The 27,289-nt window shown below is 38.2% G+C and overlaps 2 protein-coding genes across 5 annotated transcripts in view; one reads left to right on the top strand and one right to left on the bottom strand.

The window, feature by feature from the left end:
• Window positions 1–15,452, bottom strand: part of NXNL1 (nucleoredoxin like 1) — a 48,968-nt gene extending 33,516 nt beyond the window's left edge. Inside the window, exon 1 of the mRNA XM_077470115.1 lies at window positions 15,359–15,452. The gene's annotated coding sequence lies outside the window, so the exon portion shown is untranslated. The remainder of the gene's footprint in view (window positions 1–15,358) is intronic.
• Window positions 15,453–17,112: 1,660 nt separating this feature from the next.
• The window catches only part of PGLS (6-phosphogluconolactonase), a 43,864-nt gene continuing 33,687 nt past the window's right edge, over window positions 17,113–27,289 (top strand). Inside the window, exon 1 of one of the 4 annotated variants that reach the window (XM_077470111.1) lies at window positions 17,113–17,274. The gene's annotated coding sequence lies outside the window, so the exon portion shown is untranslated. Of the gene's footprint in view, window positions 17,286–17,435; window positions 17,455–27,289 lie in introns of those variants that run through there. The other 3 variants (XM_077470113.1, XM_077470112.1, XM_077470114.1) reach the window with 3 other exon arrangements.

The following is a 27,289-nucleotide window of genomic DNA, read 5'->3' as shown; positions in this document are numbered from 1 at the left end:
ATGCAGCACCAGCACCAGAATCATTTGTGGGGACTGGTGAAAAAAAGCCTGGCTCACAAGTACAGGAACTAGTTTGGATGTGAGGGGCATACGTTCACATTATGTACATATAGTTACATCGTTAGTAAGGTTGAATAAAGACACCAGTCCATCCAGTTCAACCTGAGTGAGTGTCTACAATTGTCCCTATCCCTGTACATCACACACTCACATCGGTCCCAACTCCCAAGGAACCCACAATACAAGGTCCCCATTCATATACTAGGGCCAATTTTGGACAGAAGCCAATTAACCTACCTGCATGTCTTTGGAGTGTGGGAGGAAACCAGAGTACCTAGAGGAAACCTACGCAGACGCAGGGAGAACATGCAAACTCTAGTGTCGTGGTTCGGATTCGAACCAGTGATCCTTTTTACTGCTAGGCAAGAGTGCTAACCACTGCACCACTGTGCTGCCCATGATATTGTCAGTACTGCACATGCCCCCTCAGATATGTGAGTATAGCGCCAGTATATTGATCTCCTTTGAGCTGCAGCCATGACAAGAGCACCTGCAATTCATAGGGCAGTGGTGCTGCGACACGCGCTTCCAGAATCCAATCCCCAATGAGCCCATAGTGGATCCCCTTCACCTTGGAGCCCATGACTCTTCATGCAAGGCACCCAATGGGAACACATTAGAGACACAATGATAAGTGAGAGAAAAACTTTTGTGCTGCAGACCCGGAAGTGCAGAATCACGTACCTGTACACGATTTTGCACACAGGAGCCGCCGCCCTATAGTCAGGCATGTACTGGCCATTGGGACTACAGGGAGTTTCCCGGTGGGCCGATGGCTCAGTGGGCCGGTTTCAGTGACAAAGTAATGTCTGCGTGGCTTGCCCTCAACTTCACGCAGTGATGTGAGAAAGATGAGAAAAATACAGAGGAGAATAAGTGAAATAATAAAAGAGGTTAGTGAGGACTCCTTATGCTATGCTACTTATGTTTTTTTGCACAATTACGTATAGTTTTATATACTGTTTTTGTGCTTGTTTGCAAAATTAAAGTGGGCTGGTCTGGATGAAGTCCAGGGCCAAATTTTTGTCCCAGTCCAGCCCTGCCTATAGTACATGTACGTGGGGCGGTCTGCAAGACCAAATAATGGCCACAACGCTGATCTGAATTCCCGGGAGGCCGTCATATGACAGCCCCCCCTGTGCACGCTCCCTGCGCATGTCCTGTAGGGCGCGCACGGAGCAAGCTGTGATCACCAAGTCACTGAGACTTGGGTGATCACCGATCCCAGTAAGGGGCCGGTCCCAGCCCCTTATGTGATCAGCTGTCAACCAATGACAGCTGATAACATGATCAAAACAAAAACTCAGTGATCGTTTTTTTTCCTCCTCACGCTGACAACGGAGGAGAAAAAAAAGCCGTTCTCTGGCACATCTTAAAGGGACATTGGTCCCGAAACAGAAGAGGCAATTATATCTCATTTATACCATCTGAAAGTGCCACCTATTAATGCCCACCAGTGATGCCAATCAGTGCCACTTAGAAGTGCTGCCTATCAATTGTCATTCAAAATGCGAGAGCAGAGGGAGGTGGAGCTACACAAGATGGCGCCACACACCAGCTGAACGCCGTGGCCAAAGGCGCATCTCCCCCGGCGAGCTGAAAGCATGCTGTGCTAATTGCTGACATTGCCTATACCTATGCCTACGCTATTGAAGTAACTGAAGCAACGGATGTGTGGAGCCTAAATACCTTGCTGTCGGTGGAGCCAGACATAGAGACCTACGTACCCTCATGGTAAGAAGCCTAGAACTTGCCAGACGCGGAGGAGCGGAGGAGAAGGAGTGAGGGAGATTAGCGGACGGAGGTCCGCTTCCGGAGTTCCAGACCCAGGACGTGATTGATTGACTACGGAGGCGTTTGTTCGCTGAGACTTCCCCCTAGTGAGAGAGAGGAGGGTGAAGGATCCCGTGACATCCAGAGGGAGAGGACGCTGATGCGGCTGACGGTGAGAGGGTTCTTGAGGGGGTAGGGAAGAGAGAGAGCGGCTGTATTCTGTGGCTGTGTAGACGAGCAGACTGTTAGACCGAAATTACTCCCCCCCCTGCCTCTCCCATGCCCCGTGGATTGCTTCGAGAGGTTTGCTGCATTGGATTATTCCTCTGAGAATTGCCTTGGGTCTATGGTGGATATAGAAATCAGTTCATGCCCAGGTTCATATAACTTGTCCCTCTAAGTATTAAGAATTAAGCTGGATGAAAGATCTGTGACCTGTCTGATGTACTGGGGCTAAGTGAGTGGTGATCCCGATCGGATGCTGGAAGCGGCGTGGATTCCCCCAAACAAAATACTTACCTCAGCAGACTGTATGAAGGCTCTGGGTGATAAAATACTTTGAGAGAGAACACGATAGAGTTTTGGAGGAACTTGAAATAAAGACATTGTATGAGTTACAAAAAAGAAATATAATGCTATTAAGTCAACTACAAATAGAGAAAGTGTGACCCTAGGAGGAAATATTGGACAAGAGATATTGGACAGGCTCTTGTACCCCCCCCCCTCCCCCCCTTTTATCTTTTTTTTTTTTTTTTTTTTTTTTTTTTTCTTCTGGACATTGAGTTGAATAGATATAGATATTAAGATGTATGTGCTGGAAATCCCTTCTCTCTCTCTTTGTTACAGCTGAAGTTAAGAATTAGTGGACACTGCTTTTTCGTCTGTGTAGAGAATAAGAGACTAAGATTAGACTGGACTAGTGCGTACATCTGCAAACCAATATAATACCCTACCTTTTTTTCCCCTTTTTCCTTATTGTCACGGTATTATTACCTGTATCCCCCCCCCCTTTTTTTTTTTTTTTTTTTTTTTTTTTCGGGGGTAATAAAAGGGATATAGGGTCTGGACTAAAAAAAAAAAATGTTTCAGTAGGGAAAGGGGAGGAAAAGAGGGAAGGAAGGAGAAAAAAGAGAAAGAAAAAGAGATTTTTTCTTTATTGCACTCTATGCACCTTTTTTGCAATTTTTCTCTGCACTCTACTCTTCTTTACACTTTTTAACATTTTTGTAGGTTTTGCATTTTTTTGTAAAAAGTTTTTTTTTTTTTTTTTTTTTTTTTTTACTTTTTTGCTTTTTTTTTGCTTTTTTGTTTTACTGAGGAACTCGCTTCCTGCATATTTTGGTAAATTCACCACCTCTAGCACTTTTTGCACTTTGTGCATCTTTTTGCACTTCATGCACTTTTTTGCATCTATTTTAGGGAAAGAAGAAGAAAGAAGGGAAGGAAAATACTCCCCCCCTTTTTTTTTTTTCTTAAGAGTGAGGATACACAATATACATAAAATATAAATTTTTTTTTTTTTTTCACCTGTTGCTTTAATTGCACTTATTTATTTATTTTCCCTTTTTTCTTTTTCTTTTTTTTTTTTTTTCTTTTCTCTCCCTTTTTTTTTTTTTTTTTTTTAAGCACTTTTTTACTGAGGAACTTGTTTCCTGCATTTTTTGGCAAATTCACCACCTTTAGCACCTTTTGCACCTCGCGCTTTTTTTTTGCACTTCATGCACTTTTTGCATCTATTTTAAGGAAAGAAGAAGAAGGGAAGGAAAATCCTCCCCTTTTTTTTTTTTTTTTTTTTTTTTTTAAGTGTGAGGGTATACAATATACATAAAATATAGTTTTGGAAAATTATATAAAAATTGAATAATACTGTGAATGTATTGTAACTGAAAACAGATTTGAATATAAATACATTGAGGGAAGTGGAGAGGGAAGGGGAAAAGAAGGGAAATAAATAAGGAAAGAGTGCGCTCCCCAGGAGGAGTTATAACTGGGGGGTGACTAGGTTGGTAATAGAATTAAATAATACTAACACTTATTTACGTAAATCTGAAATATTAAATTGAAGGGGAAGGGGGGAGGAAGGGATAATGGTAAGGAGGGGAGCCAAAGCGGGACAAACAGAAAGCGGGAAAGGGAACTCTATAAAAACTTATATGGCCCAGGGCAGAGTAGACCAGAGGGAGGAAAGGGAGGCTGAAAGGGGAGAAGAAACATCACCCTTCCATGAAGAAGAGATAAATAAAAAACTTAATATAGAGGAAAGTACAACTCCACAGAAAAGCTTGAAAGAACGACATCAACAAAAAGAATCAGGAAAGACGTGGGAATTAGAAAAAGAAGGAATCAACCCCCATTCACTCCCCACTAAACAGGATATGGCAGAAATGATGTCACATCTGGAAGGGATGATTAAGGGAGAATTAAAGGCAACCCGTGCAGATATCCAAAACGTATTAAAAAGGGTAGAAGACTCGGAAATACAATTAGAAGAGCATAAAAAAGCTATTTCGGAACTACAAAAAAGGGCGGATATGGACTGGATAGAAATGAGAAATATCAGATATAAATTAGAAGACCAGGAAAACAGGAACAGGCGTAATAATTTAAGAATCCGTGGCCTACCAGAATCCGTGAAAAGCACTGAGTTGGAGACTGTGCTTCGAGAAGTCTTTAATAAAATAATGAAAAAAGAAATAACATCTCATATAGCTTTTGATAGAATACACAGAATTCAAATAAGGGAGAAGTCAAGACCCGAGACGGAGAGAGATGTGATTGTGAGGTTCACTCAATACGAAACAAAACAACAAATTCAGCAAGATGCAAGAAGATCTGAAACTATTAAATATGAAGGAGCTACGTTGCTTTTCTTTTCTGACCTCTCACAAGAAACATTGAGCCGGAGAAGGGCACTGAAATCCCTAATAAATCAACTACAAGAGAAGAAGATCACTTATAGATGGGGCTTCCCCGCATGTCTGATAGCTAAAAACCAAGGGATATCAGCCATTTTAAGATTCCCAGAGGACCTGAAAGAATTTTGCAATAAACTGAATATACCATGTGTTAATATAGAAAACTGGGAGAAAAAACCCCTAGACTGGACGAAATTAAGAGAACAACCCTGGAATAGAGTGTAGGGCCTCTCTTCCTCTCCTTCCTCTCCCTTTCTCCTTCGTTGTATAGGGGGAGAGGGGAGGGGGGTGGAAGAGGCAAATAGGGGGGTAAATAAATAATAACAGGTTAATGAGAAGGAATAGGGGAAGAATAGTAAAGGGGTAGGAAGGGGGAGGAGAGGGGAAGGGGGAAGAGAAGAAGATCACTTATAGATGGGGCTTCCCCGCATATCTGATAGCCAAAAACCAAGGGATATCAGCTACCTTGAGATTCCCAGAGGACTCGAAAGAATTCTGCAATAAACTGAATATGAAGTAAAAAGAATAAAGATTTTGGGCAAGGATGAATTTGAGTAGGCTCGCTAAGAGGGGAGGTATGTGCCGGGGGCTGGGCGGTGCACGCGTGCTCCCCCGAGACCACAACCGAAAGGGGGTGAGGCTCGGGGGACCACGCGGGCACTTATACTCCCTCAAGGAGGTCCAACCAGGGCTGGGGTCTAGTAAATAGGCACTAGCCTGGAGGACGATAACATTGATATTCAATGTGCAAGGGGTGGGGGGGTGGGAAGGGAGGGAGGAAAATATTGGGGGGGGGGAATATGTTGTTGTTTCACATTTATTAATGAAGGGTGTACCGACTGGATCGATCTAGGTAAAAAATATATGTTTATTTTTGTTTTTGGCTTCATGATGGAATGTTTATGGTGGGCTATAACCAATCTCCATGAAAGATGGCCCCGTTGAAGATTGTTACATATAATGTTAGAGGGTTAAATAGTCCCAATAAGAGATATCAGATTTTGCAGGAGTTGAAAAAATGGTCATCAAATATTGCTTTCCTACAGGAAACTCATTTTAAATGGTCCCATAATAGTGGTCTGAAGTCTAAAAATTATCCAACTTGGTTTCATGGATATTCCTCTAGCAAAAGGGCAAGAGGAATTGCTATTGGGTTTGACAGAAATACCCCCTTTACTTTAAAGGATATGGAATCGGATTCTGAAGGGAGATATTTATTTATCAAAGGTTTGATTTTTAATAAAATGTATACGTTGGCTTGTATCTACTGCCCTAATTATCTCCCCTGTCCCTTCTTGGGGAAAGTGCTGAATAAATTAGAATGTTTTAAGGAAGGGGGGGTGATTATGGCAGGGGACTTTAATTTTGTATTTGATCCAACCCTGGATGCCCAACCCCCATCCCTACGCTCAGAAGGTAAATACCTAAAGATAATTAAACGAAAACTACATCGACAGCAACTAGTAGAGGTGTGGAGAATTGCGCATCCAGGGGGAAAGGATTTTACATATTACTCCCAGGTACATCACTCTTACTCAAGAATCGATTATATCCTCTTGGACCATCAGCTTTTGGAGGGGTTAAAGAAAGTAGAAGTAAAATCTATAACTCTCTCTGATCATGCCCCAGTTATGGCTGTTTTGGACCTGGAGGATATACCGATTAGGCAAAGAGTATGGAGGTTGGATGAATCCCTCTTGCATGACCATAAAATATTTGAAGCTTTGGAAAGAGATATGAACTTATTTTTTAAAGAAAATAATGTAGAAAATATTGCACCAACTGTGTTGTGGGAGACCCATAAGGTATACATGAGAGGGAGATTGATAGCAGAAGCAGCTAAGAGGAGGAAAATAAGGTCAACGCAAAAATCACTGATTTTACAGGAAATCCAGGAGTTGGAACAGTTACATAAAGGATTAAATGACCATAAAATAATGGACGAACTTATGGGAAAAAGGGAGGCACTGAGAGACATACTGGAACAGGAAACCAGGCAGGCCTTTTTAAAGTCCGCTAAAAGACAATATGAATTTGGTAATAAACCGGGGAGAATCCTGGCAGAGGTAATTAAACCTAGAAGAAATTTTAATTATATCGCAAAAATTAAAGATAAGAAGGGAGTAATGAAATATGCAACAAGGGATATTAGTAACATCTTCTCAGAATACTACCAACTACTGTATAAGGTAAATGGTAACCAGGACCCCAAGGATAAACAAAAGAGAAGGGAAAAAATTGAACAATATCTCCGGAAGATAGATCTACCGAGGATAGCAGAGGAGGATGCTGGTATGCTCGATAGGGATATCTCTAAGGAGGAAATAGAAAGAGCAATTAAGGATAGTAAGAATGGGAAGAGCCCAGGGCCCGATGGATACACATCATTATACTTTAAAAAGTTTTTGGGACCTTTAACACCTTATTTCCATCAGTACATGAACTCAATAGGGGAAGGAAGGGAGATACGGAAGGAAGCTTTGGGGGCCTTTATAACTATATTAGCAAAGGAAGGGAAAGACCCAACATTATGCTCTAGCTTTAGACCTATTTCTCTGATTAATGAGGATGTAAAAATTTATGCAAGGATTTTAGCCGAGAGGCTGAAACAATATATGCCAGATTGTATAGAAGGAGATCAGGCAGGTTTTGTACCTGGAAGGGAGGCGAGGGACAATATACTGAGGACAACCCTCTTAATGCAGGAAGTTAAGAAGAAGAAGAAGCAGTCTTCCCTTTTCCTATCGGTCGATGCGGAAAAGGCATTTGATAGGTTAGAATGGGAATACATGCTGCAGACATTATATAAATTTGGTTTAGGCCCAAGAATGCTGCGGTGGATAGAGGCCTTATACTCTAACCCTACAGCTCAGATTCAGGTGAATGGGACCCTATCAAATTCTTTTGGGCTATATAATGGTACACGTCAGGGATGCCCATTATCTCCTTTACTTTTTGTATTCTCCTTGGAACCTCTTTTGGTTTCTATAAGAGCGAACCAAGGTATTGAGGGAATAAAAGTATCAGAGAAGGAGCATAAGATATCTGCATTTGCAGATGATATTATGCTCTATATAACGAATCCCAAACAGTCCCTTCCTAGGATCTTGCAGGAGTTGGAGGAATATGGGAATGTTTCGAACTTTAAGATCAATAGAGAGAAAACTGAGATATTAAATGTCTATTCCTCCCCAGAGGAGAGAAGAGAACTTAGAGCTCTTTTCCCCTTTGTGTGGAAAGAGAAGGGCCTGAAATACTTAGGAATATACTTATCGACATCAGTTACAGATTTATATCAAGATAATTATCTCCCTCTTTTAAATAAAATTAAACAAGATCTTAAAGGTTACCCTGCACACAGACTGTCATGGTTTGGCAGGATAAACGTAATTAAAATGATGATTCTGCCAAAGGCTCTATATGTCTTTCAGAGCCTCCCGATAAATATCCCAGGGGCCTATTTTAGAATTATTAAATCCCTGATTCAGAAATTTATATGGAACAAAAGAGGAAGTCGCGTTTCTTATAAGGTAATGAATAGGCCTAAGGATAAGGGAGGGGTATCTCTCCCAGATTTTCAAAAATACCATTCAGCAGCGGTAATGAGGAGGATTTTGGATTGGGTTTACAACGCTCCATTTAAAAAGTGGGTATCACTGGAAGATAATATGAGTAATGTTGTCCTGAGCCAGACCATTTGGATTCCAATGAAGTTTAGGGGTCTCTCTGGAAGAATATCCCCGATTACAATGGAAACATTAAGAACATGGGATGGGGTACTTAAAGGTACAGAAGGTCAAAACAACAATAGCCCTCTAATGCCCCTGTCAGGAAATAACTATTTTCCTCCAGGGAAAGAAAACAAAATGTTCCAGAAGTGGACGCATAGGGACATATTAAGGTTAAGGGATGTGTTAAAAGCAAATAGCTTATGCTCATTAGAGGAGATACGAGAGAAATACGGAAGAACACCATGGGATGGATGGAGATACAGACAACTCCAACATTTTGTTGAGTCCCTTCCAAAACCTCTCCGCTCGGGTGACAATTTAAACCCTTGGGAGAAATTGATTGACCGAGGAGGAGCGGGCAGACAGGGGATCTCTAAGATATATAGGACCTTAATATCTTTAATGGAGGATGAGGCGATACCGGCTTTTGGGAGGTGGGAAGGGGAATTGAATCAATCAATCCCAGAAAAACTGAAAGGGAAAGTTATAGACTATACCCACTCCACTTCAATAGATACGAAGATCCAAGAAATGAACTATAAATTATTGGTTAGATGGTATTATGTTCCATCGAAAATGCATAAGATTAACAAAGACTTATCACCCCTTTGTTGGAGAGAGTGTGGGAGGGAGGGAACCCATGCCCATATATGGTGGCAATGCAGTGCAATCCAGTTATACTGGGAAAAGGTGGTGGGTTTAATTAAAGAGATCGACGGGAAGGAAATAGAACTGGATCCCTGGAAATGTTTGTTTCACGCGGCCGAGGGCCCTAGGGAAAAATATAGAAGAGCATTAACTCCATTTTTGCTAAACGCAGCGAAAGTACTGATCCCGAGATACTGGAAAGTAAAGGAAACACCCGGGATAAGAGAATGGTTTAGGGAAATAGATAGATTGAGGATTATGGAAGAACTAATACACCTTCAACGGGGAGCCGAAATTAGATTCCAGGTGACTTGGAGGAACTGGATGGAATTTAGAAAATCCTCAATATATCTTGGAATTATGGGGGATGGAGAGGGCATCTAGGGGAGGGAGATAAGATGCATATACTTCATAGCCCCCTATAAAATTTTTTTATTTATTTTTTATAGGGGAGGGAGGAGGAGAGGAGGGAAGAAGGGAGGAGAAGGGGAAAGGATCCTTTCCCCCCCTTGGTTCTCCCCCTTTTTTTTTTTTTTTTTTTTTTTTTTTTTTTTTTTTTTTTTTTTTTTTGCGTGGGGGGGAGGAGATGGGGGACCCCTTGTTCTGGGGCCCTTTAGGGGGTTTGTCGGGGGGTTTTTTTTTTTTTTTTTTTTTTTTTTTTTTTTTTTTTTTGTAGAAGGGAGTGGGGATGGAAGGAGAGGAATCCCCACCTTACACAAATCACAAATTGGAAGTAAGAAAAAGCGTCACGTGGGAGGGGTAATAAATATGGGTAAGATAAAATCACAAAAGGATAATTCTAAACACATGAAGAGAGGGGGAGGGGGCGGGCTTAAAACCTTTTTTTTTTTTTTTTTTTTTTTTTTTTCTTTTCCCTCCCTCTCTCTCTCCTCTTCTTCTTCTCCCCTTTTGGGATATTTAAGATCGATCCGGTTGGGCACCCAATGTGTACTTTTTTTTTTTTGACTGTTTGTTTTTATGTGAATGTTGAAAACACTGAAATAACATGAATGTTAGTCAAAGTGATTTTTAAAAGTATGTATAAGGAATATTTTGTACTGTTCTTTTTGTAAATGTGGAAAACGAAATAAACAATATTTAAAACAAAAAAAAAAAAAAAAAAAAAAAAAAAAAAAAAGAAGTGCTGCCTATCAGTGTAACCAATCAGTGCCGCCTCATCAGCGTACACCAATGACGGACAAAAATTACCAGTTTTAAAATTTTATAACAAATTTAAAAAAAGTATTTTTTTTTAATTCTGTCTTTTTACATTTTTTTCAACAAAAAATTAAAATTGCACAGGTGATCAAATACCATCAAAAGAAAGCTCTATTTGGGGGGAAAAATTATACAAATTTCATTTGGGTACAGTGTTGTATGACCGCTCAATTGTCATTCAAAGTGTATCAGCGCTGAAAGCTGAAAATTGGTCTGGATAGGTAGGGGGTTTAAATGCCCAGTAAGCAAGTGGTTAACATCCGACCTTTCTGGATGCATGCTGGTGGTGCATAGTTACTGTGTCCTGTTACTGCGCAGTTCTTCAAGACAGCAAATTTTCCAGGCATGTGCAGTGGGATAAGTATTTTTTTTAAGAGCTCATGCACCTGGGCATAAAAATAAATAGTTGCGTACAGTGTAGGCTTTATTTTTTACAGATTTGAAGCAGTATTGTCTATTATGGGTTGTGCTCGGTATACTTTCACTGAGTTCAGCTGCATGAAATCAAAGTAGAAAATTCTGCGCCAGCGATCATTTATTTCACACAATTTACACATGCATAAATGTAAACCTACTGGGATTAAAAACGTAGCTACAGGAAGAAAATTTTTAGAGATGTGAAAACTTTGCGATAGTTTATGTGTCTAAACGCCTATACAGAGAATTAATTTGTAGAAAATTACATACTTTTTATGTAGGGTATTTCTGCCAAGAGTCTGCGTAAATATTAGAATTTTATTACGCTCATGTGTACAAGCCTTTATCCTATAATTTCGTAGGGTGCTTTTTAATTAAAACTCCAGCGGAAGGCACTTTACATTAATATGATCATGTGATAAAATATTAATGCAATATATATATTTCAGCATATAAATCAAAATAATAAATAAAATAAAAAATAATAAAATAAATCTAAATACTGTTTTTTTTACTTAATAATAATAATAATAAAAAAAAAAAAATATATATATATATATATATATATATATATATAATTGTAAGGTAAAAAGCCTCCTACTTAGTTTATTTTCCTTTTCCCCACAGCCATTATTTTGCCTGTCATAGCAAAATTCACCATAATGATGTCTTCTCTAGTTTGTGCAAATACAAATGTATGACATAAGCCATTGCAATGCAGCAACCTGTCCCATGTAATAATATGGTAGTCAGATGAGTTTTTAAAAGATTATTGCCCGTCACTACTGCTGCCCTTTATAGATTGCTAAAACATGTACTGGACATTTAAATTGGTAAGGGATCACCTACCTGCTAAGGAGTTCCACAAGACCTTATATAAAAAAAAAAAAAAAAAAAAAAAAAAGATACGCCTCCTATTATATTCCTAAGATACGCCTCCTATTAGATTCCTATTAGAACGATCGGAGAGTGCTCCAGAGGATTTAGGACGTGTCCCCTATAAATAGAGCAGATCTGGTGCAAAGGATTCTGGGAGTGTAATCAGCTTATATCAGTATCTGCAGACCTCAAATGTTACCTTGATCTCATAGATAACCTTTCCTGGTTACGCCAAATAGTGAATGAGGACTAAATTTGTTTATGTACAATACAGGAGGGGTTTTACAGTGAACCTCCTATGTGTCTTTTTTTTTTACCAAAAAAAACATATTTTTATTAACCATTCATGGAGCGCTACCCCCCTAGGAGCCGCTGTCATTTAATCAGTTCTTTCCCAGAATTAGAGCAGAGGCAGCCAGGCACACAGCAACAGTTTGTTCACTCTGACTCAATAATCAGTCTAGTCAGGCCTTTTTCTGACATTTGTTGTTTCCATATTTTTGCTAGAAAATTACTTAGAACCCCCAAAACATTATATTTATAAATTTTTTTATCAGAGACCCTAGAGAATAAAATGGCGGTCATTGCAGTTTTTTTATGTCACATGGTTTTTGCATACTGGTTTTTCAAACGTAATTTTTGGGGGAAAAAAAACACACTTTCGTTAATTTAAAATAAAAAATAAAACAGAATTTACACCCCAATGTTTTATACATGAAAGATGACGTTATGCCGAATAAATAGATACCTAACATGTCATGCTTTAAAATTGCACGTGCTCATGGAATGGTGCCAAACGACGGTACTTAAAAATCTCCTTAGGCGACACTTTCAAAATTGCTACAGGTTACCAGTTTAGAGTTACAGAAGAGTAGCTGGAATTTTTGCTCTCGCTCAGACATTTTCAGAGATACCTCATGTGTCGTGCAAGCACCATTTACATATGTGGGCATGATCTCTGTATGTGTTTACTACTGCGCATGAGCATGCGGGGACGGGGACGCTGTAAACATTTTTTTTATTAAATGTTTTAACATATTTACACTAGACATGTGCAAAAGGAAAAAATTTGTTTAGTTTCGTTTCGTTTTAATTAGTTAATTCATAAATTTCGTTTAGTTATATTCGTTAACTTCCTTAAATTCGTTTTCGGATTTTGTTTAGTTTTCTACCGAATTCGAAAAATCGGCCACATTCGAAAATATTTCAACGAAATTCGAAAATATTTCTACCGGATTCGAAATGATTTCAACATGATTCGACATTATTTCAACCACATTCGAAAATATTTTGTGACCCGAATTTAGGGCCATGTATCTCGGGGTCACTTGGTGCTAAAAACTCCAAATTTGGATATGTTGTAGTGCTAGTACTATTGTGTTTGCATACCAAATTTGGGGTTTCTAGCTATAAGTGAACCCGATATATGTGGCCCCAAATTCGGGTCGCAAAATGTTATTAGTTAATAGAGCAGAGAATGACATTTTGCGACCCGATTTTGGGGCCACATATCTCGGGGTCACTTATAGCTAGAAACCCCAAATTTGGTATGAAAACACAATAATACTAGCACCACAACATATCCAAATTTGAAGTGTCTAGCACCAAGTGACCCCGAGATACATGGCCCTAAAGTCGGGTCCCAAAATATTTTCGAATGCGGTTGAAATAATGTTGAATCATATTGAAATCATTTCGAATGCAGTTGAAATAATGTCGAATCATGTTGAAATAATTTCGAATGCATTCGAAATTATTTCAACATGATTCAACATTATTTCAACCGCATTCGAAAATATTTTGTGACCCGACTTTAGGGCCATGTATCTTGGGGTCACTTGGTGCTAGACACTTCAAATTTGGATATGTTGTAGTGCTAGTACCATTGTGTTTGCATACCAAATTTGGGGTTTCTAGCTATAAGTGACCCCGAGATATGTGGCCCCAAAATCAGATTGCAAAATGTCATTCTCTGCTCTAATAACTACCGGTAATAACATTTTGCGACCCGATTTTGGGGCCACATATCTCGGGGTCACTTATAGCTAGAAACCCCAAATTTGGTATGCAAACACAACACTAGCACTACAACATATCCAAATTTGGAGTTTCTAGCACCAAGAGACCCCGAGATACATGGCCTTAAAGTCGGGTCACAAAATATTTTCGAATGCGGTTGAAATAATGTCGAATCATGTTGAAATAATTTCGAATGCGGTTGAAATAATTTCGAATGCGGTTGAAATAATTTCGAATCATGTCGAATTCATTCGTTATATTTCTTTCGTATTCGTTGTAATTTGTTATTTTTTTATTCGGACATTCGGATGCATCCGAATGTCCGAAAGATGCAAAATTTGGCCGAATTTCGATTCGTTACGAAACGAATTGCACAAGCCTAATTTACACTGTCCCTTTAGAAAAAAATGTTTAGATCACTTTAAGGCAGCCTTTCTCATCCTTTTAACACTAGAGGAACCCCAAAAATAATTTTCGGGTCTCGAGGAACCGTTACTAAAACCAATTTATCAGGGGTCAAAAGGAACAATGCCCCTTATACTGGTGGTCAATAGGAAGAATCCTTAAAGACGGCTAAAAAAAATGTTGGTGTCATGCTGCTGGCTTTGCTAAGTGATGCTTAACTTTGAACTCTGTAGGTGGTTCATCAGCCACAACTCAAGGAACCCCTAGCAACCTCTGGAGGAACCCCGGGGTTCCACAGAACCCTGGTTGAGAATGGCTGCTTTAAGGCCTGGTTCACACCTTTGCATTTTTTAGTGCGTTTCCGTTTTGCAGAAACACACTACAGTCAATGTAACATGGTTTCCTATGGATGTAGTTCCCATCCGTGCATTTTATGGAAAGGGCCAGGGATTTTTTTCTGGTTTTTGGTTCCATAGACTTCAATGGATCAAAAATGTGTATTGAAAAACGCAAAATGCACCCGGAATATGCAAAATGCATAGATGTCAATCAGGCCTTATTGCTATCGTAAGGAATGTAAACATCCCTTGCGATAACAATACAGCATGACAGGTCCTCTTTATGGAGAGAACTGGGGTCCAAAAGAGCCCAAATATCTCCTTTACCCCTAAAAGCAAAAGATAAAAAAAAAAAAAAAAAACATATTTACATGGCACGAGACCTATATGTGCCATCATGACGTCCCTCCAAGGGCATAGAGATTAGCGGTGGCCATCTTGCCATTGCTTATCACTCTGGGAAAAGACTGCCAACACAGGATGGCTCCCAGGCTCAACGACCGGTAGCGCAAGCCTGGGAAAAGGGGGGAGGGGCACCTTTCTCACCACTTCAAAAATTGATCCTGTGGCAAATCCACTGCAGTGATCACTTTTATCTGAAAGCTGTCTGTCTGAGGGAAAAGAAAATACCAGGACTATGGCATCAAGCTGCAGCCACAACCCAAAGTCATGATGTAAATTCCCAGTTAGGTGGTCGGCAAGTGGCTAGGACAGTGATGGTGAACCTTGGCACCCCAGATGTTTTGGAACTACATTTCCCATGATGCTCATCTACACTGCAGAGTGCATAAGCATCATGGGAAATGTTTTTCCAAAACATCTGGGGCGCCAAGGTTCAGCATCACTGGGTTAGGGGATGTCTTTTTAGGCTTTTTATTGCTGAAGAACTTGGGTGGGGAGTAGGGTGATATGGGATACTCCAGATTCACTGAATATTTGCAAGAGGACAACTCACTTTGCTAAGTCTCCTCGAACATTCTCTATACAGGAACAAGTACAGATGGCAGCACCGAGCCCCTTCTTGAAAACGTTCCCATGTAAGAATAAACTATAAAAATTATTAGTGCGCTAAAATCAATACTCAATAAATACTTATACCATAAAAAATCAATAATTAATGAATAAATATCAAATAAATACATTGAATTGAATAAATAAATAAATTAACGTGTAAGAATAAATAAATTAATTGTGATTTACATGAATCAATTCTCCATGAATATATCCACCCTGTGCATACATTTTTTTTGGTGCAGCTTTTATCATTTGTTTATATTTGTTTATATACACTGTTATACAAGCTGCACACTCACTACTTTAGATTGTAGCAAAGTGACATTTCTTCAGTGTTGTCACATGAAAAGATAGAATAAAATATTTACAAAAATGTGAGGGGTGTACTCACTTTTGTGAGATACTTTATATACTGGAATATATATATAGTTAAAGAGGAGGGCCGGTTTAAAAAAAAAAATTAAAAGTCAGCAGCTGCAAACACTGTAGCTGCTGACTTTTAATAAGCAGGCTTACCTGTCCAGGGCGCCCGCGATGTCGGCCACCCGAGGCTGACCCGTCCCTCGGTCTCGGGTCCCGGCGCAGCCATTTTGGCTAAGGGAAACAGGCAGTGGAGCCTTGCGGCTTCACTGCCCGTTTCCTACTGCGCATGCGCGAGCCACGCATCGCTTTGTGAATGGGGCACGCTGTGTTCTGGGACACACAGTTCCAGAAGACGCCGCACGGAGGAGAGAAGACCAGAAGATCTCTGCGGAGGAGGAAGAGGCAGATTAGGATGATGTGCCTAGAAACAGGCATTTCTGGTAAATTAAAAAAAAAAAAAATTTCATTTTTTTTTTCTGACTTTTTTCTAATTTTTAATGTATTTTTTTTTTCAGGGTGGCCCTCCACTTTAAAGAGGAACTGCAGTCTGCTCACATAATTTGTAATAAAACATCTTTGCCATTCTTAAGCTTCCCTCCAACCACTTTCAATATTATTTTATATATACTGTGAATCTGTACTTGCCAAATATGCTGCAGAAATCTCCTCCACTTAGTCTGGCTGCATCCATTTTAACTGAAGCTGCTGCCTGTTCACTTCCTGGACTTACACAGAAACACACCTGCTGCTCCACAGCTCTCATTGGCCCTCTTATGACTCACCCCCTCCCTTCCTGGTAAACTCTCACAATAGTGAGAGAGAGCTGTGCATGATGTCATAAGCCTAGGCTTTTTACCAGACAAGAAACAGGAAGTGGGCTGCATAAGCTATTTACTGGCAGAAAAAAATGTTTTACTATCCAAAGTTACAAACAACAAGGGCAGAGGATTTAATAGATAGAAAGTTGAAAAAATGATTGATGTTCCGCTTTAAGTCCTTACCAATGTTTTTCAATCAAGTGGGCATCCCATATGCACCCTATCCTAATCCAAATTCTATTTACCTAATAAAACAAAAAAAACAAAGTTGCAAGGACTTCTTCCTGACTGGAAGCTTGTGTGCCTGCCTGTGCATGGTGGGAGATGAACCGCATTCACCAGCAGCCCCTATGGGCCAAATGAGGGATACATGAGGTGGAATGAGGGACTTTGCTCCAAATCAGCCACAGTTGGGAGCTATGCAAATCCCTTTGGACTCTTTTAGCGCCATACAACTCTCTCTTGCCAGTTCTGTCTCACGCCCTAGCACCACTTCCGCCCTTAGTTTCTGGTCACTTCCTGCTCTCTGAAGAAACTAGCAGCCGAGCGTGCGGTGTGATTCTCTCCCTGGCTTCCGCCCTTACTGAAGCCGTACAGGTAGGGAGTGAAGACGTCACTTCCGCCCACTCACCTGGCAGTTCCCTCTCTGTCTTTATTCATCTCATTCGGCAGCAGAGTGAGTGCTCGGTACAGTACGGTGGTGTGTTGTGTGTGTCCATAGGAGGGCCATGTGTTCCCCTGTGCGGGATGGTGGAGGGGAGGAGGGATGGGGAGTGTAGCAGTGTGTGGGTGTGGGGTGGGAGCTGTCATTGTATTCTGCATTGTCCTCATGTTGTGGGCTGTGTGCATGTAACAGGTGAGGGGCAGCCTGCTGATAGAAGGGGAGGGGATTGGATGGATGATGGTGATTATTATATATGGGTGGGGGTCACCGCCACTGATTTATTGATCATTGATCAGGTAATAATCAATACTGGATTTATATTGTACATCGCTGACCATCCTATTCTCCATTGGGGTACGCCGGGTGGGGGGCTCATTGCAGCCATGATTTCCAGGGACACGGTGGGGCTTATTTATAAATCGGTGAATGTGACTTTCACCAAATATTCACCGGGGGGGTCAGCCGGTCATCGCCATGTGTACCCGGGAGATTCACATGGAGGGAATGTCAGATCCGCTGCTTTCTAAACATTCACCTTTGTGGTTAAACCACCAGGAGGATCATTGCGGGTTCATAACTCGGGTTGTTCCATGTCATTTCAGTCTGTTTTTTAGTACATAGCACCGGAAGAAAAATAATCATTGAAAAGTTTGTAGAAATGAGAAGAAGGGTACTGACAGCTCACTCTTCATAGGGCGCTCATCAGTTTTCACAGCCGGGAGAGAAGAATCTCCCGGGGTCTTCCCTGGAAATCAGAGACAGAAAGCGGGGGGCTCTTCTTCCTCTAATGTGTGCTGTGGGGCTCTGGGATGCTGAGCGATCAGTACAAGGAATAGAAACTTCTTCAACTTTTATTTCTTTACATTCACTTTAAATGTCTTTGTTACATCTGTCTATTGTGTATAATATGTTAAGGTTTTACTTTTACATTTTTAATTGTCAAAATGTGAAATATATTTATAGTGTCAAGTTCTTATCATTTGAACTATTATTATTATTATTATTATTCGTTTTTTATATCTATTATATAAAATATAATACTTATGAAAATATTGCCGTTATTAGTATTAATAATATTATTGATGATCGTCATAATGTATAATATATTATTTTTAGAATTTTGTTCTTTATAATTGGTAGTATAAAATATATATATATATATATATATATATATATATATATATATATATATATATATATATATATATATATATATATATATATATAATTTTTTTTTTTTAAGTCCTGTCCTATATAAAATATTAAGAGTGAATATTTTTGCTGTCATTATACTACAGATGATCATCATAATATATAATCTATTTTTAACATTAATTCCTAATAATAATGACAAAAAAAAAAAAAACACCTTCTGGCAAGCATCATTATTATTATTATTATTATTATTATTATTATTATTATTAATTCTTCTTTGTGATTATTATTATTATTATTATTGATGATTGGCAGACATCAATATCAACAAATTTAAAAAAACACATTCTGGCAATCATCCATGTTAATATTCTTCTTATTATTGACAAAATAATAAAAAACACATTCCCGCAAATAATCATAATAATATCAGAAAAATCTTCACAGAGAAACCCACAAAAAGAGATTTTAAAAGGGACTTTTAAAAGTATTTATTATTATTATTATTATTATTATTATTAATAATAATGAGAATATCTTTTTTTTTTTTTTTTTGTCTTTTTGTGGGTGTGTCTATGTGCAATATTATACGTATGTCGATTTTGTTATTATTATTATTCATACAAATAATTCCAAAATCTTCATTCATTTTATATAAAATGTATTAATTTTATATAACTAATATTAACAACGTTAATATTAATAGAAAAATCATCCTAGGTATATTTTGCATAGAAAAACCCACAAAAAAGATTTAAAAATGTATTATTCATTCTTTATCATTATTAGTAATAGAACATAATGATTATAATAATCTTTTAAAAGTTTTTGTCTATGTAGAATATTATATCCATGAAGATTTTGCTATTATTATTTGTATGAGTAATAATAATTTGTATGAGTAATATTATTATTATTACTCATACAAATAATAATAGTAAAATCTTCATGGGTATAATATTCTACATAGACAAACTTTTAAGACTTTTTAAAAGATTATTATAATCATTATCTTCTTTCTATTATTAATAATGATAAAGAATGAATTAATACATTTTTAAATCTTTTTGTGGGTTTGTCTATGCAAAATATACCTAGGATGATTTTTGTATTGTTGTTGTTGTTGTTATTATAATTATTATTATTAACAATAATAGAAAAATCACCCTAGGTATATTTTGCATAGACAAACTCACAAAAATAGACTTAAAATGTATTAGTCATTCTTATTATTATTCTGATTAATTATCATCGCTACCTCTGCTCATTCACTGTATCGTTTCTCAATTTTTTGCAATTATTATTTTTTTCATTATTATTATTATTAATAATAATAAAGGTAATGATTATAATTATCTTTTAAAAAGTCTTAAGTTTGTCTATGTAAAATATTATACCTATGAAGATTTTGATATTGTTATTGGTATGAATATTAATAACAATATTTGTAAAAAAAAAAAAAAAAAAAAAAAAAGTAAAATATTCATAGGTATAATATTGCACATAAACTTTAAAATGCTATATTATCATTATTAATCTTCTTTTTTTTATGTATTTTTCTGGGTTTCCTAATGTAAAATATTATACATGTGAAGATTTTTCTATTATTCTATTTATAACATATTTTTAGAATCCTGCCTCATCATTAGAATGAATAATAATCTTTTTTTTTTTTTTTTTTTTTTACATGTCTGTTATTGGGTTTGTTTTATGTAGTATATTATAGTTGTGTATTTATTATTGGTGATTACAGAATGTAGAGCTGTATGTAGTCCTCCATCCTTAGTATACATAGTGAGAGTTTTTCATGTTGCTCTCTGTCTGTGTCATATATTCTGCGTGGGAAGAATTTTGCTTTTAATATTAATCTTCCGTCAGAAATCTCGCTATTACAAGTACACCTTTTATGTGAGACGGCTGATAAATTGTTATCATCTCGGTAGCGATTTTCTACCTTCTTCCGTAGGACAATTAGATAATAAGTGGACTCTTAGAACCAAAGTGAATGACTTTCTTACTGATTCAGCCGTCTTCAAAAAGAATAAAAAAAAAAAAAAAAAAAAAAACCCCAATAAAACCTCGGCCTGTGGAAATGTTTTTCTCGGATATGTCAAGAGGCATCCAGCCGTCATAACAGGTGTAAAGTTAATAGCTGTTTATTCTTTCCCATCCTTGGAGGGAGCCCCGCTGCGTCTAAGGCGCCACAAGGGCTTTCTGGTTACCTAGGAAACTGCATCTCCTCCAGCATCCCGGCTACCTACAGCTGGCACTGGATGGGAGCGTCTGTGTGTGCAGGGCGCCGCTCTTTATACACAGCGGCTATAGAGAATCACTAAGGTGTGTTTAGCATTTTTTTTTTTTTTTTTTTTTTTTTTTTATATATAACATCTAGTTAGCGTTCACAGTTAAAGCCTCTACATTGTTACCGGATATTTCCCTGTTCCGATTTCTGTGGGGCTATTCAGATTTTAGGACTTCTGGTCATATATAAGGATTATTATTATTATTATTTTTTTTTTTTCAAAGAAAGTGCATTTAACAGTCAAAAACAGACAGCAGAGATGATTTAATAGCACTAACATAAGGAACAGAAAGGGTCATATAAGGTAATAAGCAGCTCATACATAAAAAAAATAAAGTATATCAAAAATATCAAACGTATCCAATATATCAAAGGCCCGGGCAGTAAACAATGAGGAGGGTAGAACAAGAAAGCACAATTGAAAGACAAACAGTGTGCGGAGCTGGGGTGGCATCCAAACAATCACTAGCGTGACCCAGAACATTATAATAACAAATTATAACAGAAAACCCGCACAGCTGCTCGGGAGGCTGGGCATCGCAAAGACCAGCTGGGTCCAGATATGGCATACATGACTTGGGTGATGGACATTATGATATTCACAATATCTGATCAAAACGGCCCATGGCTGGATAGAGACTATGGGGACAGGATACATACAGAGGGGAAGGGAGGGCGATAGGTAAGGCAACTATAAGGATTATTTTTATCTTTTATGGCTGATTATTGCCAGCTGGGCAGATATTGAAGATGGGTCCAAGTTTTTGACTTATAGCCAGTTGCTGGCCAGGCTTTTTCTGGCACTTTTTGTTTACAAGTTTAGATCAGTATTTTGTGCTAGAAAATTACTTATAACCCCCAAACTTTATACACAGTATATGTATGTGTTTGTGTGTGTGTATATATATTTTTTATAATATATAATAGATTTTGATATATATATATATATATATATATATATATATATATATATATATGTGTGTGTTGCAATTTCTTTATGTCACACGGTATTTGTTCAGCGGTGCATTTTTTTTTGGGCAAAAACAAAACAAAACAATGGTTAGCCCAATTTTTTTAAGATGTTAGGCCAAGTAAGGCCTCATGCACACGAGACGCAGTTAAACGCGTGTTCAGATGCAGTTGGACACTTTTTTTTCAACTGCCCCTGAACTCATTCAATGTTATCCTATGTGTCCATGCACACAGTCTCGTTTTTTGCCATCTTTATGCAGTTGCTTTTAACCTCGTTTTTCCAGAAGCAAAAATTTCCAAGTTTCAGACGCAAAACGCGGCTAAACGCGGCACCCGCGTTTAGCCGTGTTTGCGTTTATATGCGTTTTTAAAGGAACCCAATTTTTTGGACCTGAAAACTCAGAAATATGATCAGAGAATGACATTTTGTGACCTGACTTTGGGGGCCCATATCTTGGGGCCACTTATTACCAGGAACCCCACATTTGGTATGCAGACACTGTGGATCTAGCACTACAACATATCCAAATTTGGGGTTCCTATCACCAAGTGACCTCGAGATAGGCAGCCCCAAATTCGGGTCGCAAAATGTCATGCACTTTTCTGCATCGGAGGATGACATTTGGGGGCCCATATCTTGGGGCCAATTATTGCCAGGAACCCCAATGTCATGTCATGCACTTTTCTGCATCAGTGATACATGGCCTCAAAGTCAACTGTGACCATCTGCGGCAATGTAATTTGGTCATTAGGGTTGGGTGTTATGGTAAGTGGTTATCCGTTAGGGTTAGGGTTATTGTTTAGGATTAAGGGTTGGATTAGGGTTGTTTAGGGTTAGTGTAAGGGATAGGGTTAGCTGTTAGGGGTAGGGTTAGTGTTAGGGTTAGTGGTTAGTGTTAGGATGAATGGTTAGGGTTAGGATTCTGGATATTTTAATAAGGCATTAAAAATATTATACTACCATATACAGCAGCAAAGAATTAAAATATATTAATCAATACATATTTCACGATAAAAATATAAAACATGTATGTGCAGCTGCGTACCTACCCCGACAAGTTTTTTAATTTTAGCCGGATGTCCATTGTCACATTTGATCTGCTCTTAGAAAAAGTACGACCTGGTCTGACATTCGTGGACACCAATATGAGAAACGGTATGTCACCAGAGGAACTGCTGTTGGTAACGATCAGCTATGTGTATATATTTATAAAATATATTTATCTATAGATGTAAAGATGAATTTTTTTTCTCTGTCCTTTATTTAAAAAAAAATAATGTCTATTTATAGCAAATTATCCAATTTTTTAAAATATCAAAAATTTTCTTGTGGCAATTTTTAACATGTTAAAAATATATTAAAAAATTGGCCAAATAAATTTAAAACAATTATAAAAAATCTAATTAACATAGATTTGCTTTTAAATAAAACAATTTGAAACTATAAAAAATGAATAAAAACATATATTAAGATTAAAAAATAAATAATTAACTGTTTTAATATTGTTTTATATTAAAAATAATGAAAACATGTTAAAAAATGCCACAAGAAAATTTTAGATATTTTAAAAAATTGGATGATTTGCTATAAATAGACATTATTTTTTTTAAAATAAAGGACAGAGAAAAAAAATTAATCTGTACATCTATAGATAAATATATTTTATAAATATATACACATACCTGATCGTTACCAACAGACGTTCCTCTGGTGACACACTGTTTCTCATATTGGTGTCCATGAATGTCAGACCAGGTCGCACTTTTTCTAAGAGCAGATCAAATGTGACAATGGACATCCGGCTAAAATTAAACTTGTCGGGGTAGGTACGCAGCTGCACATTCATGTTTGTGAAATATCCAACGGACATTTGCTGTCCCACCAACGGATGGGTCCAATATCGAAGAGCTCTGACTCTGGACCTCTCACGAAATTTGCGACGACATTGCTGTCTCATCAAGAGCAACATCAGGAGCATTTCCTGACATATATTCAATATGGAATCCATTTCAAAATATATACCACAGAAAGAGAGGCAGATGCAAGTATACAACTGCTCTCTATGCTGCTGCTGCTCACTCTGATCAAAATAGCAGAAATAGTTAAAAAAACATGCTTTGAGAGCTTGGGGAGGGTCTACATGATGTTATCTTTATAAATGCTTATAAACGCGAACACGTCTAAACGCGGCAAAACGCGCGTTTCAGATTTTTTTGAGCAGAGTTTTCACCTGCGTCTCGTGTGCATGAGGCCTAAATAGATACCTAACATGTCACGCTTTGAAATTGCACACACTCGTGGAATGGCAAAAAAGCTACGGTACTCAAAAATCTCTGCAGGCAACGCTTTAAGTGCCTTTACAGGTTACTTGTTTAGAGTTAGAGGAGGTCCAGCGCTATAATTATTGCTTTTGCTGTAACATTTGTGGCGATACCTCGCATGTGTGGTTCAAATACTGTTTACATATGCTGGTGTGTCTATGCATTCACTTCTGCGCACGAGAACAGAGGGATTTTATATATATATATATATTTTTTTTTTTTATTAAACATGAGATATATATATATATAGTTTTTTGTTTATTTATATTTTATTGTGATCTTTTGCTTTAAAGGTAAAGAGATTTGGGGTATTTTTGACACCCTATCTCTACATAAATAGGATCAGTAATTGTTTTTTCCATTACAAGGGATGTTTCCATCCTTTGTAACAGGAATAAAAGTGATCAAAAACTAAAATGTAATATAAATATATATGTATATGTGTGCATTTATATTTCATTTAAAAATTTTTTCCAGCCTGGACCAGAAGTGATGTCATGACATTGCCCCGGTCCACCAAGGCCATAGAGTCGATCAAAGAGTGTTAACTCTTTTGATCGCCTATGGGAGCAGACGGACGCACTGTCAGACCATTTCTCTGGTAAACCAATGGTAACAATAAGCCTGAAAAGCACCGGCAAGCCGCTCGGACTGGTTTCACGAGAAAGCCGGTCATCTGCTGAAAAAAAAAATGGTACCGGGGTTATTATTGATATCTTCAGCCATAATCCCGGTTAATCACTTGCAACTGATATATATGAATTCGGGAATTGGTTAAATATTGGAAGACGTGAATCTTAAAGTCTGTGTAAACCCAATCATTAAACTGTCAAGTTTGCTTTGATTTTTCTTATTATAATACAGGGTTTATGTAGCACCAACAAGTTTGCCCAGCACTTTACAACATTGGGGATTCAGTACAGGCGTGATCAGAGGGCCCTGCTCATTAGAGCTTACAGTCTAGAAGCTTCGATAAGGAAATCCTCAACCTCTGCTCATGGTGAACGTTTATATCCACTTGAAGACCAGGCCTTTTCTGGCACTTTTTGTTTACACGTAACAATCAGTATTTTTTGGTAGAAAATTTCTTAGAACCCCCCAAACATATATAACTTTATTTTATTATTATTTTTTTTTTAAAGCAGAGGCCCTAGAGAATAATTTTTTTTATGGTCAAGTGAGACGGTTACTTGAAAAGTATTGTTGATGGTGTTTACTAAGTCAGTCCAAAACCGTGCAACTTTGGGCTCTAATAAAGGAGATGTATCAGGTCCCCATTGTCTCCCTTGCATCTCACACACAATGGGTCTGGGCGAAGTCCAAGAGCAAACAATTGAAGTGGGGTATGATGAACCCGCAATAATATATATAGTCGGGACAGTCTTTGGGTTACGTTTAAAGAACAGCCGTGGACCAATTCCTGGGCCTCCGACCACTTATCCCCGTCTATCACCCACATCCTCCACCCATTTCAGTTGTTTTAAATTAGATTTTTTTTAATCACTTTAATTGCTGTCACAAGTATTGTAAACATCCTTGTGCCAGGTACTGTGAAGAGATCTGGGCTCTTTAAGACATAGCTGAGCGTGCCAAAGCCTAGAGTTTTCAGGAGAAGACAGCGACCACATAGGACCCCCTCTAGCGTGTTAACTCATTAAAACGGAACTAAAGTGGTTAATACGTCTCCTTTCCGATGTTCCTTTCGCCTCCTGGGACGCGTCACAACTCCCAGGATGCTGTGTGTCCTTTCAGAAAGCGCAACACAATTTGTGCATTAACAAGGGGGGAGTGGACTTTGAGCCAGTAGTAAGTCAAAGCTGACTTCTCACACTCAAGATGGACCCAAGGACTGGTGAAGAACCAGCCCAAGTGATAACGGCGCTGGATCTCTAGGTTGGTAAGTACCTGTTTATTAAAAGTTAGCAGTTACAGTATTTGTAGCTTCTAACATTTTATTTTTTCCACAGAGAGCTGGAGTTCCTCTTTAAGAATGGGTAAGCAGTCATTATGGTGATATGCACCAAAAGGCACCACAGATTCCTTCTCCACTAAGATACTGTATGTGCACGCTAGTCGTAATTGAGAAACACATAAGGAGTATAGTAGTTTAGTGTTTTATTCAAACAGTTCTGTGCTTCATCAGCCCACCCTCCGCATGGTATCCATTATCTGTGATCCTGGATGAGGTCTGCTGGAGATGCTGTACCCCAAATTGCCTCTCACAGAACACAATATACTAATAAAAAGTGCTAAAAAGATTCTCACAGCTATTGAAATTTAGCTCTGCCTTGGACGTTTTACGTTTGATTGGTAATGCAGGAAGCAGAGGTTGCACAGTGCACTTCCTTTGTGGACATGTGATTGCAGTTGGTGTTCTTTAGCCACTTAAAGTGGAGTTCCTCTCCTAAAATAATTTTTGCATTATTCAGCTGCATTAACCACTTCATTCCCGGACTATTTAGCTGGCCAAAGACCAGAGCACTTTTTGCGATTCGGCACTGCGTCACTTTAACTGACAATTGCGCAACGTGCGACGTGGCACCCAAACAAAATTAACATCCCTTTTTTTCCCCCCCACAAATAGAGCTTTCTTTTGGTGGTATTTGATCACCTCTATGGTTTTTTATTTTTTGCGATATAAACAAAAAAAATAGCGACAATTTTGAAAAAAAAACGCATTATTTTTTACTTTTTGCTATAATAAATATCCCCAAAAAATATATAAAAACATTTTTTTTTTCCTCAGTTTAGACCGATATGTATTCTTCTACATATTTTTGGTAAAAAAAATCTCAATAAGCGTTTATTGATTTGCGCAAAAGTTATAGCGTCTACATAATAGGCAATATTTTTATGGCATTTTTATAGATTTTTTTTTTTCACTAGTAATGGTGGCGATCAGCGGTTTTTTAAATTTATTTATTTATTTTTTCGTGACTGCAACATTATGTCGGACACATCGCACAACAAATAAAAAAAATCTCTTTAAAGTGGTTGTAAACACTTAGACCACTTTGTGCTACAGGTAAGCCTATAATAAAGCTTACCTGTAGCTGCCCAGGATATCTCCTAAACCTGCACGTCATCACGCGCACTGAAGCAATGGCATGTACGCGTCATTTGCTTCAGTGAGTGTGCCGTTACCGACGGCTTCCACACATGACGTCATAGTGTCTCCGGCCAATCACAGCTCTGGAGCCGCGATACTCGGGAGTGAGGTTGGTCGTTTTGATGTCACTTCTGCCCTGCAATAGTATGGAGATGGGTGGGAGCCGC

The sequence above is a fragment of the Lithobates pipiens genome, unplaced genomic scaffold (genome assembly GCF_037356315.1).
Source record: "Lithobates pipiens isolate NorthernLeopardFrog02 unplaced genomic scaffold, aLitPip1_a1.2 Scaffold_8, whole genome shotgun sequence".
Classification (NCBI taxonomy): Eukaryota; Metazoa; Chordata; class Amphibia; order Anura; family Ranidae; genus Lithobates; species Lithobates pipiens.
The sequence above is the reverse complement of the archived record's forward strand: the minus strand, read 5'-3'. Positions and strand labels throughout refer to the sequence as shown.